The 21655-nt window shown below is 40.5% G+C and overlaps 1 long non-coding RNA gene across 1 annotated transcript in view; it reads left to right on the forward strand.

Moving 5' to 3' along the window:
- The window catches only part of LOC130611479 (uncharacterized), a 68691-nt gene extending 48308 nt beyond the window's left edge, over window positions 1-20383 (forward strand). The window contains exons 2-3 of the long non-coding RNA XR_008975243.1: window positions 1924-2091; window positions 20234-20383. This is a non-coding gene — a long non-coding RNA (uncharacterized LOC130611479). The remainder of the gene's footprint in view (window positions 1-1923; window positions 2092-20233) is intronic.
- The last annotated feature ends 1272 nt before the right edge of the window (window positions 20384-21655 follow it).

Consider the following 21655-nt stretch of genomic DNA (forward strand, 5'->3'; position numbering starts at 1 on the left):
TTATGAAATTTAATAAGTACTGCTAGTACTATTTCATCCAGAAATGCTTCCACTTACTGTGAAAGAATTACATTCTCTGGCCCCTCTCTCTCCCCCTCTTTTTCCAACATACTTCAGAGTCATCTGTCCACGTTTTTGTTCAGGAATCTTAATGTGTGAGCTACAGTTGGGAATTGCACCTTAATATGATTCTGATTTGTATTAACATAACTGAAAGTGTTTGGCACCCCTCGGCAGCTGACCATCATGAGAATGAAAGGAGGACAGTATGGGATTGTTCCAACACCTCTATTTTATTTACCTTTTTTCCATTTCCTGTTTTCTTAAGCAATATCTAAAACTCTCATAAAAGTCTGAAGCAAGTAACTGTTTGGATGCCAAGAAAAAAAATTTTATTCCTGTTTATCACAAGGATATAAAGCATAGTGTTTTAATTGCAGGCAAGAGAGCATAGCTGGAAGCACCAGCCAGCATAGTACTGTCAGAACTATTTCTGCCTCTAAATGGTTGGCTTTGAGCAGAGCACCAAAGATGACAAAACTCAGGAATCATTTTAGGGAGCTGCTGATTCTGAAAGTAAGATACCAAACATCTGTTTCTGGCTCGTTAGCTTGTAAGTTACCTCTATGTGGGGAGAAAAATGTTTGCTTGCTGTATTTTTCCTTACAGCTTTACCACAAGGTTTTATTGAGATTCCTTTTTTTATGCTTGATACCTAGTTATACACAAAGCTGTCTTGCAAATCTGACGTTTTGTATCTGGATCTGCTGCCTTAATGGGAGTATGGTCCAGTATCTCAGTGATGCTTTCACCCATTCTTCACCCTGAAGTCAAAGAGGGCACTCCTTTAGTACTCCTTTCCCTTTTCCAATATTTAATGGCAGAGTTCTAGATCAATTTATTGCAGGACAAAGAACCATGACATATGTTATCCAAGTAACACATGCTACATCAGACAGATTGTCCCTAAGGGCTGTCTTGGTGAAGACACCCAGGCTCTGTTTGGTCTGTAAGCCCCAAGGGTGCACCCAGACTCCTAGAGTTATGTCTATGTTGCACACCAGATAGGAGCTTTGTGCCAGACCTGTTTCACAGACCTGTGCAGAGTTGTCTTAGGAGGCTTTTCTAACACTTCTGTGTCATGCCTGGCTGCTCAGTGAGGAGCCTGATCACCTTCCAAACTGCCTGATGCACAGCACCTGACCTATTGAGGTGCTGTCATCTTCACATCATTTTCACTGCCGCTTGCTGTAACAGAATAAGAGAAAACTGGAGATTCCAGTAAGCACAGATGGGAAGAAAGATTAAACCAGTTGTGAGGCCAGCTGCCTAAATTATCACTACCCAATGTTTGCTGGACATAATATGAACTGTGAAGGATATCACTCTCATGCTTCAGGGCGTTATCAATCATGAAGGGTCCAGATGCTGGAGCTAAATTACCTGGTAATGTTTTTAACTCCTGTGTCCTTTTGGAACAATAAAGGACCTTCTCCTTTCTGCATACCAAAGGTACAACTGAAGGGTGCTACCCTTACACTTACCCTTACACAGTTTTTTTTCCCCCATCCTATTCAGCTAAGTCCCATTGCCCTTCTGTTTCTCTTCCAACTTCTCTCAGCATGTTTAACAGGTGAGCCTTCTCTTATTAGAGGGTATCCTGAATGTAGGATATGGAAGGAAGTTTTTCCTATTGAAATAACTAAAGAGGGAGAAAATTTAGAGTTTTCTGTCAGAGCTCAGACTCGGGTACTTCCTATTAGGTTTAATCTCCTAGAAATCCTTAGAACTAAACAAGATACTGAGTGTCTAACCACATATGCCCATGCCCTTAATCTCTAAATGTGGCCCACGGTTTTAGAGAAATCTCTCTTTGCTTATTGTCAAAGGAGTAAACGTTTTTTTTTTTCTTCTTCTGAACAGAAAATGTGATCAGAATAAAGAATATGGTGTTCCCAAAAAGCAGAACTTGCTTTTTCTTTTCTTCATGGGACAACTTTCCCTAGCCTCTGCTTGTTTGAATGCCTGTAACTCGCTTAAAGGAACAAGAAACACCAGCCCACCACTAACAAAATGAAGTCTTATGTAAGGGTAAGCTTTTTCAGCTTACTTCAAAGGATATCCACTGAATTTGTGGAGGTTGCTTATTTTCTGTGGGGGACGACATTGTCCTTTAATTAGGCTTTTCAAATGTAAATTTCAAGCAATGAAACATTTTAAGGATAAAAGCGTTTGTTTGTGGCATAATGCCTCAAAGTGTCAACAAATCTGAGTCTGTAATCTCCATATGTTTTGATTACTTCCTATCAGAAGAGGCTTCTTGCAAAGCAAAACTTTTTTTTGCTCCTTTTTTTTTTTTCTTTTTAACACTCTAGCTGCATCTACTCTAAACTTACACCTGGTGCCCATACTCTCTTGCAGCCGACATATGACTGTTTGAGTGGGAACAAAACCACTTTGACAGATGGGCATAAATTCAGGGATGCCAAACAACCAGTGCCTGCACTAACTTTGAATGCTAACAGGCCATTCATAGCCAGTAGTGGCAGAACAACAGCCTATTCACAGCTCCAGGTCATTAAGAGAGAAGGGGGAGAGCAGAACATGTAGTCAAATTAATAAACCTGAAGATGATGTCGTTGGTTTTAATGCTGTAAAATTAGATAATAAATTAGAATAAATTGCCTAACATTGGAATTTAGAGAACTGTGTTAGATAATGCATAGAAAGAAATCATACATCTTCAGTGTAAGCAGCTCTGTATATGGCCAGCTGCTGAGAAACTTTGAAAGAAATCCAAAAGAAATTCTTTGTCTAGCCTTTTACAAATAGCTTGTTTGGCTGCAGCAGTGAGGTTTTGTAAATTACTCAAATCATCTTCAAAAGTGATCTCCAGTGCTCAACCATTCCTAGTGGTCAGCTATTCATTCAGACATATTCTGGCAATTTTTTTTAGGAGAGGAGACAGGCTCTCTGGTCTTCCTCAGTTGCTTTCTAGAGCTGCCCGTGCAATCAACCAGGTATGCAGCAGCAGTGTTCTGCAGCTGCTGCGTTAGTTCCACATCACTTTTCAAAGAAAGATTTTTGAAATGAAAGAAATTACATAGAAGATAAGTTGCTAAGTAGAAAGAAACAGTTCAGCTGGCCCATGTTCATTTACTCATCACACGTTCTTCCGGGGATACAAGCTTGCAACCTGTGAATAAACTACCCTTGCTCCAGTGAACTATACACTACTGGGGCTTTTGTACACTGTACTCTGCAAGGATTTGTTTCCTTTTTTTTTTTTTTTTTTGCTTACAAGGAAAGCCTAAGACCTTGAGGGATGACAGTGTCTATCTCTTAATTTTTAATAATTAATTTCTAGGCAGAGATATCAAAGCCCCTGTTGGTAAAGCTTTGGGTAAAAAAACTCGGGGGAAAAAATTTGGAAGGGAAAAGACTTTTCATTTAGGGCTTATTAATGTGGCCAGAATTGCACATGAGTCTTTGTGCTTGGTGTTTTCTCTTGGCTAGCTTCAGGCTTTCAAAAACATTTAGTGAAAAGGAAACACTAGGCTCGGGGGCTTAGATGGAATTTGGGACATCTGAGTAGCTCTCAGAGTGCATAGAATAAGCTGGCTTTTCTCTGGACTAAGGTTGTTGACTCTTTTGGGGCATGATTGTTTAGAATTTAATTTACAGTTTTGGCTACATGGTACAGATTTCATTTAACTGTCCCTTCAGGCATGTACAGAAATTTGTTTATGACTGAGATTTTTCCAGCCCAACTGTAGCTTTGTTACCAGGGCCTAAGGGGTGAATGACACTTCCCGGCCTTCTACAGCTCTAAACTTAGAATTTTTTAATGATGACCTCCTGTTGTGGCTCTTTCCTCCAAGTTTCCTGTTATATTTTTTCTATGCACATGTTTTTTCAATTTGGAAGAAGCATATACTTCTGATTAATGAAAGGAACAGAAAAAGAAATTCCCCTTCTGAAAGAGAAAGCATTTTCCTCAGATATTGTTCTCTCTTTAACATCCACATTAATCCACATGTGGTGGTTTTGGCCACACTGACTTAACATGTGGAAGCAACACTTGATTTAGAAGTTGCTATGGAAAAAGAATATAACTAAAATGTCTGTACTCTGTTTTAAAAGGTATTTATGATTAATTTCCAAGATAGCAGCATAGATCGTTAGAACCTTGTTTTTAGGTATAAAGTGCCAGTTCTGGTCATAGTCATAACTGATTTAACAGGCTTGAGCGGATGGAGATTTTGTCTTGTTTGGAAACTGGAGAGATCAGATTCGTTGTTGTATTCTGCTAAAAGAGTGCAACTTTTTTCTAAAATATCTCTCTATATTACAGAATCACTGAGATCGGAGAAACATGTACATGTAGAAACATATGTAGAAACATATAATTACTATAAGAATAGATAAATATACCCTGCTGGGATTTTTTTTTCTGGTCCCTGATCTGATAAATATTTTTATGTATCTAAGTATATAATAGTTTCAGGAGAGTAACCAACCCAGCCTAGAGAGCTCGTGTAAGCACAGGTGAGCTATGGACCACACTAAATACGTCTTTTTTAGCAAAACAGCTTTTTGCAGTTCTGCTCCTTTCTGCCTGACCAGGGAAAGGCAGGAAATACAGGCCCATGAGCGCTATGGAGCAGCAGCAGCATGTGCTCCATTTCTGCCCTGTTGCTTGTGACAGGAGCAGGAGGCATGATGTGTTTGTAGCAGGTGCATGCAAATGTAGGACATCCTGCTCATTTCAGCTGCGTTAAAATCCAAAGTGGAGAATGTGAGAGGCTGCTTTCTGCTTGTAGCCCTGACAGACAAGCCCCGTACTGGATTTTCTGATGCATGTAACGCATATTCTGCCCATGGCCCATGGGAATTACAGATGGACTTTAAGGGATAGATTGAATCATGGAAGTCATATGACCTGATCAGCTGAGGACAACTGTTTCTCAATTTCTAGTCTTTAAGGTTTAAATCTACCCTTGGGGCAGGTGGTAGCCACATTAGAGACAGCTGTGTGTTGTGCCAAGACCCAGCACTGTAGCTAGCTTGCTTTTGAGGGGTTTTCTTATGTATGTACGTGCTCTTTAGAGGCTGTTTATTTTCAAAAATCAATATTTTGAAAGGCAGAGGAAATCCTGTTAAATATTGACGTTTTCTTTAAATGCCAGATGTTACGAACCTTCCATCTGCTGATCACTTTCTAGACAGATGCCTGAAATAAGATACTCCCCCTCTCCTACCTCTAAAGTATCCTCCTTACTTCTTTGCTCCTGCAGCCCTTCCTCCTGCTCTTCACACCAATCTTTGAATTTCTGTTCCCCTACATGCTTATAAAATGCTTAATTTTTACGCTTTCTTCCGTTTTACTAAAAGTCTTGCATTTTGTTTTCCTCTTTCCAATTTTTATCAGATACAAACTGCTATGTTTGGGGCATTAGCAGGGATAAACTACTCCTGCCAAATAACTAGCAACTAATAGATACAGAAGAACCTATGAAACTGAGCACCAGGCAGTGCTCTGATCTATCATTTTTAGTGGATCCATTACAATCTCTGAAGTGCAGGATATGAGCTGCAAACTGAATGCTTGCACAGTACTGACTGCAGCTTTTCAAGAACCTAAACAGCCTCAGAAATGTAATGGTATGGGTACTCATCTCCACACTCTGGTGCTCTTGGTGCTGATCTATCACAGGGAGTGAAGACTGGGTTTTTCCCTCTTACATGGTTAGGAACAAAAAGGAAAACACTGGGATCAGAACAGAGAGCCACACTGTGATTTGCAGTCACATCAGGGCTGGCCTAGAATGAGATCTTTTCAGAAAAGCTTCAGCCTCAACTTTGTCCATCTGCTCTATCACCTACTCCTGTAACGGGAGGTAGAAGCACCTGCAGGAAGAAGTAAAGAGTTATCATTATGATGCTTTAAAGCTCTTAAGTCTTAGTTTAGCCTGGCCTGGATAGAAGACTGTGGTCTGGCTTAGGTAATTTTGTTCTACCTCCAGTACCACGCCAAGGCAGACCTGGTTCAGAAGGCATTTAGATGTATTAATAGTGTCTGAGTGCAGAGACTCAACACAAAAAAAACATCCCTTTTATGCAGAGCTGGTTAGACTACTCTGGGGGGATTTGGGGTCCCACCTTGTCTAGAGTGACTTGGGTATCAGGCCATTCATGGCCATTAGCTTAGAGCTTCTAAACCGCTTCTGTTGAAATGATTACTCTTTCACATGAATAATTAAATATTTGTTGGATTAAGGACAGGCCACTTTACATAGGTCTAATATTTATGATATATCTGAATGAGAAGAGTCATATGAAGAGTCTTTCTACCAAGAGAATATGCACTTTCTCTGTAGTACAGAACAAGACTTTTTGCACTTTAGAGCAGAGACAATCATTTCAGCCTTTCCTTTTTTTTTTTTTTAATATGTCCATCCAAATTTCCCAGGCATTATTTTAAATGGGTATTTTCCAACTCAGTTTCCTCTCTGAAATCTGATCATAACTATAGCTTCATAGGACTACAAGTTGTGATGTTGGCTAGGCAGCTGTACAGTTAAAATTAGGAACATGTTTAGCACTTTATTCCTGATTGTAGCTCTAGTTCACAGTTATGCAGACCTGTATTTAAAAGGCAATTAGAAGTTTTAAAGGATTTTAGGCATTTAGATACCTTTTCAGCTTGTGGCTTCAGATTGTTTGAAAACATTAGTGTGCAGATAGATTGGGAGGTAGTATTTACAATGTTAAGATAGCATTAGGAAAGACCAAACAGCCTTGTATCAAGACACAAAGAATCTATAAGGTGAGTATCAAGTTCCCATTTTTATTGGCCATTATTGTTATTATGTGTTTAATGGCTGTGTCCTCCGTTTGGCCTATGTGAGAACATTCAACTTTTGGAACGTTCTCCAGGGAACATGGTCTGACTGGGTCCAGAGATGAAAATAATATGAGCTTTTAAATCAAGCGAGCCACATGGGTGGGTTACAACACAGCCCATGCTGACCCAATTTGGACAGGGTTAGAATTTGCTAGGTCAGACCAGGCTGCAGAGGCTCTCTAGAGTCGTAGTGAGTTGCTCAGGGTACCTAGGTACTGTCAACAGTAAACTTTGAATGAACTCAGACAACATCTGCATTGTAACCTTGCCTGGTAACTAGTTGTTGATGACCAGAAACCTGAGGAAAATCGACACATAATATGGAAAATGGTTGGGATATTTGGTGAGGAAGTGGTGGTTGGAAAAAGATTATTCTGTTTTACAGCTGATAATGTTAGATCTGATACTGCTGTGCTGCAAAATGATGACCTTTCAGTCTTTGAAAATTCACCATGAAAGACTACGTATGTGCTTTTCAGCACGCTGCCTGGCCTGGTGCTGGGGATGCCCTCCAGCCTCTAACTTGGGTGCCAGACAGGGAGCTGCAGGGAATTTGCCCTGCTGAAACTTTATTTAAACCAGAAGGAACCAGCAAAACCTGCCAAAACATTGGTCAGGGATGTGCAGTTTTTTTTGTGACCACATGCTTTAGGAATTATAGTGCACTTCAGCCACAGATGTGCTCTTGGAACCGAGTTTTAACATGTTCTAGTTTAATTCCAGTGATAGTGCTAGGATATTTTTAAGTGAGTTGGCTTTCCATGCTCTCTGGCTTCAAATAATTATGCCTTCTGCTGTTACTTTGCTCCTACCAAGCGAGTGACAGCAAAAAAGAATACATTTAACTCTGTAAAACACTGCTGTGAAAGGAAAAAAAGTATTGGTTGGTTATATTGAGTCTAGCTTTTTAAAAAAATGTATAAAAGTGTAGGGTTCATTTTTCTGGTTCATATATGCATGTTATACATTCATATTCATATATGGACATAGTTCATACGTTCTGCAGCAACCAGTGATATACCTAATGTTTATTTAAATGTCCATTAATTATGTTGCTTGATTTTTATTTACTACTGAGAATGCCCTGTAGTGGGCATAGTTCTGCTGAGTGCTGTGGGTATACTGAAGGATACGGTAAGGAGGGATGTAGTGTCCAACCCAGAATTCTGCAGAAGTAATCTCTTGCTGCTGGGACTGAGGGTGGAAGAATTAGTCCAAGTTACAGTTTAACATTGCCTGGGCTAGGATTCTCTTAGTAATCCTGACTGCTGCAAAGAAATACCCAGATCCAACCCTGGTGATCTGTCTGCTCCAAATAAATTTAACAACAAGGCTCTAGTGGCCTATATTCTGGGAAGCTTTAGCTTTGGCTCAATATTGACAGAATTAACTTAAGTAAGTGTGAAAGCAGTTCTGTCTGTTTTATCTAAACAGCTACTTCCATAGTGTGCTGCATTGGTTCAGATGAGGAAGTGGATTATTTTTCTAAATATCGTCAGGACTGACACAGCCTGAGAGGTTAACCAGAAAGCTGCTGGTAGATGTAGAGCAGAATCCAGGTCTCCTATCTGTCTTGTGTCTTGGCTCCAAAATCATCATCCTTTTAAGGAGAAATCCCAAGACCAGTCATGTTTTGTCATTTCTAAGCATTGAATTCACTGGTATTTTAATTTTTAAACTTTCATAAAACTGAAGAACCCTTTTCTAAAGCTCTCTATATGCTCAGAGGCAAATTTCCTTTCTTTTTTAATTCTAACTAAGCTTTCCTTTAACTTGGGGGAGAGGGGGATATCACAAGAGAGGCTTTATGCTACTTTCCTGTTTTCCAACATGACAGATGCATTAGAAAGTGTAATGCACTCTAACAAACAAGGCAACTTTGCATATTGAATATAGCACATGAAATAATAAAAGAGGAACAGCTGCTGAGAGACAGAAAGGAAAAAAGAGAGATAAAAGTTAACTTGAGTTGTGTTTTATATGAAGAGCTTTGAATTCAGTCAGATTTAAAATTCAATGCCAAGTACATTTACAGGCATCTGGGAAATCAGGTCACATACTCTTTGTTAGTCTGCTACTACTGGTATATAAAACAGGGCACACAGAAATGTAAGCCTGTCACAGAACACCCTTTTCCTTTCATAAAACGTTGATTTAACAGTTACATTCATACAATGATTAATGTGACCAGTGACAACTGGCAACAGGTTAAAACCAGGAAGGGCTTATAATGGGATGCAAACTTCTCTGAAGTTTAAGGCTATGTGAATCTCCACGTTCATGGTGTAACATTTGTGCCAAACCTGTATTTGCTAAATGAATGCTAATGAAATCTTGTGCATCAGGACACTAACTTATCACTGATGGCAATAAGAAAGTACAAATAAATCACTGCAGAATAAGTAACTGTTAATAAAGAAATTCCTTCACAGGATATTGCTGTGCAATTGCCATTGATTTCAACTGTCAACATATAGCCAATAGATGGAATGTATAGAACAAGTTTCTTAGATTCCCAGGTGTTTGTCATATGTACTTAGTATTGAATGTTAGATTAGACTGACCTTGATCAGCAAAGTATTTGTACTTTGTCCATCCCTAAAAGCTTTGGGATTAAGTTCACAGTGGTTTTGATCTCTTACATTGCGTGAAGCTTGGAGAAGAAGGCAGACGGTGCTCAGGAAAAGTGGGTAAAGCTGCATACAGTGACCCTGATGCTGAATGAGCTTTAGTAGTTGCATCTGCTTACAAGGAAATGCCTGTCCCTGGTAGGTTGATGGATAGTGGTTTCATCAAGATGATGTTGGCAGTGTCCTAAGCACAAATATACGGGGAGTGGTCTTATGGCTGTGCTAGCTTGAAAAATAGAGAAATAGGAAGAAGATGAAAACAGCACGATATACTCTATGCCTTTTCACTGCATTTTAGCTATCCATCAACTACTGCTGTATCTTCCTAGTTGTAAGTCCTCACATGTATTTTAAGTTCTAAAATTGAATATAGGTCCCTGCACCCTTCCCCGGAGGAAGGTTGAGACAAGTTGTTTTGCCTTTGATTTTAAATAACGTTAATTTCAGTGTGCGAGAGATAGCAAAGCAATGAAAGATAAGGCATGACCTGTCAAAGTCTGCACTGAATTTTCAGAAATGCATGTAGTCCTCAGCAGGGTCCTCAGTAATTCTTCGAAGAGGCCCAGCAGGTCTGGCTGCTTGCCTTTTTGTGTTGGACCCCGTATTGCAAATATCAGAGTACAGACTGCTCAAGTGCCTGGAGCCTGATGACAGCAGTTGGACTGAGCCAACACTGGGCACTACACATCACACAGCATTTTGTGATTTCTTCAGAAACTAAAATGTTAGCCCTGTTGGCTGTGAGGAAAAGCAAAAATACATCTATGCTGCCTGCCTGAGTCTCCATGCAGCCTGAAACAGTAGTTCTGAGAAAACACAAAGGCTGACCAAATGTTAAGGGACAGCGGTAGGATAGTTACAATAATCCCTATTTTTCAGTTGACTGAGAGGGAATGTGAGCAAGTGGGACTTATCCTGAGGATGACTGCTTGGGCATTCTTGTAGGACTACTGAGCAAAGTTAATGTAAGCAGCCTTCACTGCCAGGTGACACAAGTAACTGGTATTTGCACTGATGTGCATAAGGAGGACAATGATATTTTCTTATCAAGTTGTGGTATGAGAGCAGTAGCTTTCTGTAGGGAGGTAGCAGTAACCAAATGGGGACTGATACAGTGACAAACTGTTATACTTGTGCCTAATGGTCATCACATTGATCTTTAATGTATTCACCTGTTGCTTGAGTTGTAGCATTAGCCCTTTTAGCGGGGGTACTTGTACTCTCCGTCTGCTCTGAAGAGCAAGGCAGAAGAGTAGGGCAGTTTCATTTTACCTGCAGACTCTCCTGCAGAGAAAAAATGCTCACCTGGCTATGTAAACTTTCCTCTCATCACCTCTGCCTCGTTCAAGTGGCTTCTAGAATGTTGTGTGGAAATGAGAATGTGCCTTTGTCTCTTTTCTGATCAAGGATGGCAGATCTTTCTTGGATGAGTGCTCAAAGCATTTAATGCTATCATGGAAATCTAGCTTGATACCATTTTAGCAGCATCAGAGTCTGAAATCCTTTATTCATTTGTATTGTGTGGTGTTTCAGTCTCCCTGCCTTCTTTTTCTTTTTTTTTTCCTTATCTGTAATAAGATTTTACATTCCCTGGGGGGAAAAAAAAAAAGGTTAGGAGGTGTTACTTGGGGTGGCTCTCTAGGCTGTACTGAGTACATGCCAGTTTGTATCACCTGATGAGACAGACCACTGTTTTAAAATAAACATATTTTCTTTCAGAGAGAGAGAATGGATTAAAAGGGAAAGAAACAGAAATCCCATCTAAGCCTCCAGTATCTTAAGTGTTGAATTTCTCATCACATTTTCCTTGTGAAGATGAAAAGCCTTAAAAGAATATCAGACTTTGTAATCAGACGATGATGCATGAAAGGATGTGTCTGGATAATGTGACAGATGATCCTAACCTTCATTAATGTGCTTTAATTGGATTAAGCTCTGTGAAAGGCCTTTTTTTCTTTTTCAACACCTTCAGGGCTTTTGGCTGCACAATGTGAATGTACGCAACATCCTGCAAAAGGGCACTCATCCAGCTTCATAGACATATGCTCTACATCCTGACACTAAGTTAACATAAACAGAGTTTATCTTCAATGACAGGGCCCCTAGGGTGCCGGAGAGTAGTGGCCATCAAGTGATAATTGGGCAGTTACATGATTTGTTGCAGCATTCGGAGCACTAAATCCCTTTAAAACCGAACGGTTTGCTGCACCGGGGCTGGACACTGTCAGTGCAGATATCAACTCTTCAAAGTACTTTTAATAAAAGCACAGATTATAGGTGATTGATAAAGGGACAGCCTCAATGCTGCTGCTAACACTGAGAATGCTGTTCCCCACCTCTCACAGTTTTCAATAGGACTACCTGGGGAGTAAGGTATTACTGAGCATAAGCCAAAGTGGCAGCCACGCTCATGAAATGATGGACAGAAGCAGCAGGAACATATGTTTTGCCTTGCTGGACTAGAAACTATTCTGCATCGTTTTAGACTATTTTTGTGAATAGAGTTTACTCCCACAACTGTTTTTCTGACCTCTGGCTCCAGACTTACTAATTTTGCCTGCTTTTAAATATTCAATGCTGATGAATTCCTGACAAGCATCCACTGTAGTGGATTTGGATACTGCATTGGGTGGTTAGTGGGGAGGAGAAAGATTAGAGAGAAATAACTAAAACTAGGCTTAAAAATAGGGTGGGGTGGGAGATATGAGATGTGTGCTGAAACAAAAAGGGAGGAGAGAAGCTATCAAAAAATATGTATTTCACGGAATATAAAACACAACATCTCATGTTAGTGTGGTTTGCTGGTCATAGAGTCTTTCTCTTAAATGGCACTTACCCCCCAGAAAGCACTAGATTACATGGTTAAGTGTAAGTCAATGCATTTGATGCTGGCTGTAGCAGTTGTATATTCATTCAAGCTGGAGGTGCCATTGTATATGTGTATATTTGAACATCTGGTATTTTAAACCTCAAAAAAACAGGGACATCTGGATTTGAGTACTCTTACATTGTATTCTCTTTGTGTTTTTGAAGGATCTTTTACCATACTGAAGGATCTTTGTTTAACATACTGTATTTACAGTAATTTTGGAACTACAACTTCATGGGAAGCTACCAACTGTGTCACAGCTAGAATACTTTGTGTAAAGAATGTTCCCACAATATGTCTTTGGGGATATGCCTGGGGGAAAGCCAACAATTCTGAAATATTTCGTATTGATTCATGACTCTCCAAATTTTATTTTAGTCTTCTAGATCACAGAATGTGGCACACTCAAGATTTATTTCTTTTCCATATTTTAACAGTTGTTTGTCAAAGGTCTTTGTCCTATTTTTAAGATGACTTTTGCAGCTTCCTTTTTTGCTTTTTATTTATTCACAATTCCAGAATACTTGATTTTTACTTTGGGAATATTTTGATTGTTGTTCTTTCCCTTAGTATTAACACATTGTTTCTGTAACTTCAAATGGATTACAAATTTGTGCTACTTTTGAAAGCTAGATTTGGGTTTTACTTGCTGCTTGAAGTCATTAGTGTCAATGGTAGTAAAGCCAAGCTAGGAACAGGCCTGTCCATCTTCCTTCACATTCTTTATTACGATTAAGTCTTCTGTGTTGTTCCTTGATGTTTTGCAGCCTGTACAAGTTTGTCTTTTTACTGAAGGAGACAGAAATAGTGGCTAAATGTAACCATCTGTGGGGCCTGAAGAACTTCCTAATGCATGGAATTATGTCATAGCCCAGTATCATACCTCAGCCCCACTGAACATGGTGCCAGGCAGAAAGCCTGATACCCATTCAGGAGAAAGTACATACAGAGAAATTACAGGCTCACAAATAAACCAAACTTAAATATTTTATGTTTACTATCAAATCCCCTTCAAAAAATCATGGCCGCTTTACTGTGAAAAGGCTGTGTTCTGTTGCCACAGACACTTTCTAAACTAATATCTTTGTATAACCTTAATAATTCTGTGTAGTCTGTGTGTTACAGCTTTAGAACTGGAAATTTTAACAATATCTAGTTGTTAAAAAACAATAATGAAATAGTAAGCTGTCAACTCTGAGGTCCAGATGCTTGTTAGATTAACTATATAAAATGCTTAAAATTATTTAGGGGGACATTATTTATGTTGAGAATGTTCTGGACACCCACATCTAATACCTAGATTTGTACTATGAGTAATTGCACAGGTATACACCCCTTCAAAAATAGAAAAAAGCCTTTCATGAAGTTCTTTTGTGCCATCACGAAGCCATACAGAGCAAAAATCCCAAGGTTTTTCTCTTCTTTTCTAGGTCACCTTCAGCTAACTTCATGCTGCTTTACTCAGTGACCTCTGAAATGGAACAGTCATCCAATGACAGCCTGCTTCAGGCTAAAACTCCTTTCCTCTGCAAACTGCAACGTTTTCCATTAATAAATTCTCTAAGGTCACACGTTAGTAACAAAAATATATGTATGTTTGTAGCAACCAGCAGTGCTGCAGAAGTGCTTTAGAGGAGCACATGCCATTAAGACATTGGTGTGATGGCAGCACTCGTACACAGAACCACAGCCTGCCAGAAATAGCATGAGGTGATGACTTGTTTGTGAATATTGGCTTAGAAATAATATTTCTTGTGTGAATCCAGTTTAGATGAGTGCTCTTCTCTGGGAGCATGGCCCAACATTGCTCTGAGCATCCGCATTCAGTATGTCAGTGGCTCAAGTGATGTTGTTCCAAAGCAGCCCATGCTCAGGCTGCCTACAAATCCCCCCTTCTTTCACAGCAGATACTGCAAGGTCATGGGTGACCTGTAACCCATCTTTCATTTTTCTTACCTTTCCTTAATTCATCTCTACACATGCAAAATTTTTGCCTTGCCACTTAGGTTTGTGTCCACCTGGTGTGGAAGATGAGGTGATGTGCAAACTGATGTAGAGACCAAAGAAAAAAACCCTGAAGTAGCATTTGTAACAGTGGCTGATCAGTTCACTTGTAGGTTTATATAATGTCATGGCTCTTGTGGCATGGGCATTTAAGTTCATAACTTAGCTGGATCTTTAATTTTAATAGCTTAAGCTTCTTTGTTGTTAGAGACTTCTCCCAGCAGTCTCCAACACCTGAAAGGAAGAACAGTGGAGGCACGAAGGCATGCCTATTATCTCTGGTCATAGCCCAGTTCATGTCTGAAACAGTATAAATATTTAATATGGTGCTGCACACAGTTGTTTTGGTGCTTTCTGATCTTACTTGTTTTCATAGTGATCACTTCGTTGGACTGTAGAGATTTGCTGGGTCAAAATTAGATCAAGGATTTCTGAAGTGTATTCCATTACATGCTGCAAAAATGCATGTGCTGTAAATACAGTTGGGAAGTGTCTTCTCCTCTATTTTTCTTTAACTGGGCAGCTTAAATTCTTCACCTGATTAAAACAACCTGGAGCAAATTCAAAGAGTGGCAATATATCTGAAGACACCCCAGAAAAAAGACCCTTTCAGAAATCATTGTGTTTGTCCACCAAGAACCTTTAAGAGGGTTTAAGAGGAAGATTCCTGTTGCTAGTTCTTTGACATGCCTCTTTGGAAAGGAAAGGCAGGGAATGCAGGTGATGCTTGTAAGCTTCAAGGCTCCCCATCTCTCTTGAGAGACAGATAACAAATCATGCGAACTCTCTGAATCATTCTGGCCTCTCTGCTCCCTAGTTTGGAGTCAAACATATGGTGACCGGCTGCGGGCAACATCCTTCAAGCTGGCAAGACAGGAATGCTTGCTGTCAGCTCATCTGCCCCCTTCCTTCTGCCGCTTCCAAGGAGCGCCTACGCTATTGCTCTCATGCTGATACTTGAGTAGGTCCAGACTTTTTTTATAGCTCCAACCAGGAAAGCCATCGGGCACTCTAAAAAGCTATGAACCTGAGCCAAATGCAGACAAATTAAGGAGTGAGAGCAGAAGAGTTACATCTGCCAGGTCAAGCTGGGTGCAAAATGGCTTTGGACCTGCTGAAATGGAAGAGGAATTTCACTATGTTGAACTTCTCATGAGAAAACAGCCTGCTCTTCCGCATCCTCCTCCTGGGGACTGTGTGAGTCAGCCCAAGTGGTATGTAGTTTACAGTACGGCTCTGGAGGAAAAAAAATAACAACATGCCTGAGAATCCCAAGGAGATAAAGATGCTTATTATAGAGCCCTTGTACTGCTAAGCTGTATTTTCTCCCCAGGGCAAAATGTTAACAAGTCGCAGCGGTCAGCATGAATAGCAATTTAAAAGCATTATTCTCTTTTCTGGAGGAAGATTTTGAAAAACTGATTTCATCCAAAATCCATTTCCTTTCAAGTATTTTTTTGCTACATTATTGATATAGTTTCCTTTTTAGAGTTATCATTTACACAGAAATATAATCCTTCCCTTTCCTCTTAATTAGTCTGTGGCAGCTCAGTGTCTCTTTTGAATGCTAGGTATGATCTGTGGAAAGAGAAGGGTGTGTAGATTTGTTTTCTTTCTTTTTTTTTTAATAAGGACATTCAGAATGTGTACTTCAACTTCTCTATGCAGGCGTACATGTATGCACAGTTCACATCATTGCAGGATTTAGTCTGCTTGCTTTCTAGTATGTCACTGACTGAGCTTATCTTACCTTAAAGCTGTACTGGTGTAGGCTCATTTAAATACAGATATTGCTCCCACAAAGGTCAAGAGAGATCACTTGATAGTTACTGTTAAATGAATAGTCATCAACTGGCCAAATATCATGCATTTGATTCACTAAATGTTGAGGCAATGATGAGGTATGGAGTAGCCCTGTAACAAGCCTGTTAACCACTCAAGCTGGGTGCACTCAAGTTAGCTGCACTTTTTCTCTCAGGGCTCCTGTTCCTCAAAGCTGAAGAGACCTGAGAATCAGTGAATCAAAGCCACAAAATGAGATGGACTTTGTCTCCTTGTTTGTGTGACCTGTTTTGTTTTCTACATGTCATCCATTTCTGCTAACATAAAGCTGGAAGTCACATGCAAAGTGGAATGCTATTTTTTGCTGTTCCCCTAGGACAGTAATAATAGTTCTATGGAATAAATAGCAAGGGTTTTTATTCTTTCTGTTGTGGGAGTAGGCGTATGCTGTGTGATCAATAGTGAGCATCCATAGGAGATCTTCCAGAGACTTACTTTTTCAGCCCCCAAGTATTTTTTGTTTCCCCTCTAATGCCATTCCACCTACTGGTAGGATTATATAAAGCACATGGCAGTGTTAAAATCTAATTAATTTTCCAAAGCTAATCTCTGTTTCCCTGAACAATCCAAGAGAAACAAAACAGAGGATCATTAGGGCTGGGACTGCAAAGCCAATGTAGAGTTTGAATTTGGCTCTAGAGATGTAAAGGACCATAACGTCAAAAGCCTCACTGGATGATGCGTATGAGATGACTGCCAGAGGTGAATAAGCCCAAGTCCTTTCTGGTAAAAGAAGAAGGAAAAACTTCCATTCCAGGTATTTCTTCTAAGCATATGTAATGCAATATATATTCTTCTGGTCAAAATTATAACCTTCACATAATTAATGTCTGGCTGGAGACCAGTAACAGGTGGCGTCCCTCAGGGATCGGTGCTGGGACCGGTCTTGTTTAACATCTTCATCGCTGACAGGGACAGTGGGATTGAGTGCGCCCTCAGCAAGTCTGACGATGACACCAAGCTGTGTGGTTCGGTTGATACCCTGGAGGGAAGGAATGCCATCCAGAGGGACCTTGACACACTTGTGAGGTGGGCTGATGCCAACCTCATGAAGTTTAACCATGCCAAGTGCAAGGTCCTACACCTGGGTAGGAGCAATCCCAGGCACAGCTACAGGTTGGGCAGGGAAGAGATTCAGAGCAGCCCTGTGGAGAAGGACTTGGGGGTGTTGGTTGATGGGAAAATGAACATGGGCCAGCAGTGTGCGCTTGCAGCCCAGAAAGCCAACTGTATCCTGGGCCGCATCAAAAGGAGCGTGACCAGCAGGTCGAAGGAGGTGATCCTGCCCCTCTACTCAGCTCTTGTGAGACCTCACCTGGAGTGTTGTGTGCAGTTCTGGTGTCCTCAACATAAAAAGGACATGCAACTGTTGGAACAAGTCCAGAGAAGGGCCAAAAGGATGATCAGGGGACTGGAGCACCTCCCATATGAAGACAGGCTGAGGAAGTTGAGGCTGTTCAGCCTGGAGAAGAGAAGGCTGCGTGGAGACCTCATAGCAGCCTTCCAGTATCTGAAGGGGGCCTATAGGGATGCTGGGGAGGGACTCTTCATTAGGGACTGCAGTGACAGGACAAGGGGTAACGGGTTAAAATTTAAACAGGGGGAGTTTAGATTGGATATAAGAAGGAAGTTCTTTCCTGTTAGGGTGGTGAGGCACTGGAATAGGTTGCCCAGGGAGGTTGTGAATGCTCCATCCCTGGCAGTGTTCAAGACCAGGTTGGACAAGGCCTTGGATGATATGATTTAGTGTAAGGTGTCCCTGCCCACGGCAGGGGGGTTGGAACTAGATGACCTTAAGGTCCTTTCCAACCCTAACTATTCTATGATTCTATGATTCTAATGTAAGTACAGTCATATGAGGCTCTTTCTAAGAAATAAAACAACCTCAGTTGAAAGCATACTTCTTCAACATGCTATTTCTGGACCTGACCATAGTTTTACATGTAGAAGCTTGGAAGTTTTCCTGATTCCTGATAGAATCATGGAGTCCGCTCACGTGGACTAGAATACAAGATGGCTGAGGATACCTTAACTTCAGACTTAATTTTATCATTGATCCTTTGTTCACAAATGAACATGGCTATACTAGATTCTTCTCTTTACAGAAATCGTGTTATTTTTCTTGGAAAATACTAGAATTCTGTTAGTAGATTTGAAACTATCTTCCAAACCACTGCTATTAAATTAGTCTCAAAGCTATTTTATCTAAAGGTATATAAAGTAACCATTTTGTGAATTTAAGATTGCTAATAAGGACTGTTTAGCATGTTCCTTCTTCATTATAACCTCAGGGGTTTGATCCAGCTTAAATTGCCCAGAATCTCTACAGAAAAACAGGTTTGTTTTTTCAAATGAGTCTGAACTTCTGTCCAGATGTCTTGGGTAGGAAATCTTCTGCAGATTGTTCTGATTTTTGTTCTAGCATGTAGTGCAGCCTAAAAATTTTGAAGGCCAAATTACTTTCTTTCATTAGTGCTGGTAGACATGTGCAGCCACCTTCAGGCTAGTTCACTGTCTCTAGTAGTGACAAGACAGGACAGTAAAGACCATAGTAGTATCAGGACTGGTTTTATTTGTGACTTGAGAGGATGGCATCAAAGAAGTTCAATGAAGCATACATCCCTCAAGTTAGACATAAACAAAGGTTTGGTTTTGTATGTATATTATTCAGTAGGGGCAAGAATCTTTTAATGTAATATATATAACTCTACAGAGCTTCTAAGGTAAGTCACTGTGGGCTACTTTAAGAATTGATCTCAGTCTGTGAATGCTATATATGACCCAAGAACTTAGGAATAGGTTGCAGTAAAGTATAGTCTGTAACTTGTTTCTCACTTTCTCCTTTACCAGTAATAGGATTTTGCTCTAAGTTGGCTGTGCTGTCCTGCCTGATAGTCACAGCTCACCTCTTTCTCCTCCTCTTTCTTTTCATCACCATCACAAGGGAAAACAGACCCCTTTACACTGTTATCTCCCCTTTTTGACACAACTTGCTGTAAGCCCAAGACAGGGACAGAAGAAGCAGTCTGAATTAATTTACTTACCTTTACTCAATCACAACAGACAGCTGATGCAGTCTGTCTCCAAATGAGCATTTCTCCTGTGGTACAGCAACTTGTATAGGCAAAACTCTGTCAAGTTACTCTTGAGATGAATTTTGAAAAGAATGTGCAATACTAGGCAGTTCTGGAAAGAAATGGTATCCAGACAGGATTTTCCTCTGCAGACAATAAAGTAAACTCTGTCTCTGCCCCTTATGTATGTAATTGATTCAAGGTGGCCTGTCTTGGGTAAATGCTCAAGTCGGGAAGGGGGGGGGGGGGGGGGGGGAAATTGGGGGAAGGGAAGGAGGGAAGAGGAATTAAAAATCGTTGTTAGAGTGTATGGAATTTACATGATGAAAACGAAAATCTGAATGTAAGCTTGAAAATATGGCTTTCACAGCCAGAATGAGAAACTTTTCGAAGAACAACATGGAAAATTATTGAGGCTTTCAAGTACATGTTTCAGCATCTTCCTTGTGCCTGTCATCTTGCTGTGCTAGCTTTGTGCAATGTAACGTTCTTACGGAAAAAAAGAGCCTAACAGCTGGTCCCAATTATCCTAACTACAGTGTGACTACATGCATAAATGTGTCCCATTTCCATTTAGTTCCATTGCTTAATGAACAAGTTCTTAAAAAAAAAAAAAAAAAGAAAAGAAAGAAAGAAAAAGAACCGTGATGTTTGTACTCTGCTCTGCCATTTGTTTCTGTTTACTCACATCACTGGAGCTCAGTTCACATGATCTCTCTGGTCAGAGGCCAGCATGTTTGATCAGAGAAGAGAGCTTTGCAGAATTAAACAGGCACAGTAGAAAAGACTATGTTTAATACAGAATAACATAGAAAGTTCCTCCTGGAACCAAGTGACATTTCTTTTAGTAATGCTACAAATAAGGAAAACTGTACTATTAAGAATGCCTTTTTTTTTTTAATTTCAGATAAGGGTAACTGAAAATGACCCAACATTTTGGGCCCAAGTGACCTTTATCAAAGTCAAAGACTCCTGGCTACAGCGAGTTATTAAGGCTAAACCTGTTATGTTCTGTACTGTCCTTGATAAAGGTCACGTGAGACTAAATGTCAGACCTTTTCCATCTCTTCACCTCAAGTAAAAACACAATTTTATGTACTAAAGCTGTCTTGATTCATTTAGTATTTTAAGGAATTATTTGGGTCCAGTGTGCCCAGAGGAGTTTTGTGTTGGTTTGTAACAAATGAGAAGCTGAGTCTGGAACAGGGAGCACCCTGGAGCACCCGCTTCATGCATTAAAGTCAGGCTGTTTGTCCGCCCCTGTTCAGGACTCACCTTGCCCTTTTAGCAGTCAGGTGAGAACAAAAAGAAAGCTCCAGGAGAAAGTCAGACACTCAGAAACTACAGGAAGTAGTATGTTGTTAACATATAGCCTGTGCTTTTTCAGCTTGTGCTCTCTAAATAGTTTTAACCAGAGGCTGGTTTCCTCTCGCATGTGATGCTCACAATGGCCCTGCACAGAGACCATTCCTCTCACCAGACACGCCCTTCTCTGCCTAGTTGCCCTCACTGGTTTCATAAGAGCTTAACTACAGTCTGCCTGGCAACTGAGCTGGAACAGACTGTGCTCAGTTCTCTAGCCACTGCTTGTCTATAGCTGGGTTGGAGATTTAGGGGAAGAGCATGCCTTGGTGTGAGGATGGAAGGCACGGACCCAGAGGTAGAGTGCAAGCTGGATCATTTATTGCAAAGGTTGCACAATATTTATATGCTTCCGAGCAATTAGCTAAGCACATCTGTGTTTGCCTTGTGGTTACATCAGGTAAAAGGTCTAGAAATCCTCTTTCCAGTTCTGATGTCCTTGTTTCCTTGTTCCTTGCCAGTTCCAACATCTTCCAAGAACCAGTCAGGAACGGGTCACTCTTAATTGCCTGCTGTAGCTCCTCCTTCCCATGGTCTCTGACAGTTTTGATACATTCCAACCCCCACGCCTTGGGGTTAGTGAACACATTTGTGTGGCCTCTTCTTTGAGCCAATGTTCAAAACATTTTTCTAAAGAATTCCTTATTTTTTATCTAAGTACAAATAATTTATTTAGCATTCTAAGTGGTTCTGGCCAGGTCACAGCCTCAGAAATTGCCAAGATCTGGGTGTTCTCTATGGAGAACCGCAGAGATGCAACCTTGTCAGTGTGGGTACTATAGCAGTCAAAAACTTCCAGCTTTGTAACTTGGAAAAGCCTAGAAAATCTTTCAGTGTAGCTCTCTGATGGACAGGTGCTGCGCTATAGCAGGGCCTTGAGAACCACGTGAGGTTTTAGAAGGTAACAGGAATTTATGGTAGAACTGGCCACCTCCAGGGTAGTAGATGAGATGCTATGGTTTCCTGC

Source organism: Pezoporus wallicus, unplaced genomic scaffold, assembly GCF_028554395.1.
Source record: "Pezoporus wallicus isolate ANWC-B61680 ecotype Strahan unplaced genomic scaffold, APGP_CSIRO_Pwel_v1 contig_6872, whole genome shotgun sequence".
NCBI lineage: Eukaryota > Metazoa > Chordata > Aves > Psittaciformes > Psittacidae > Pezoporus > Pezoporus wallicus.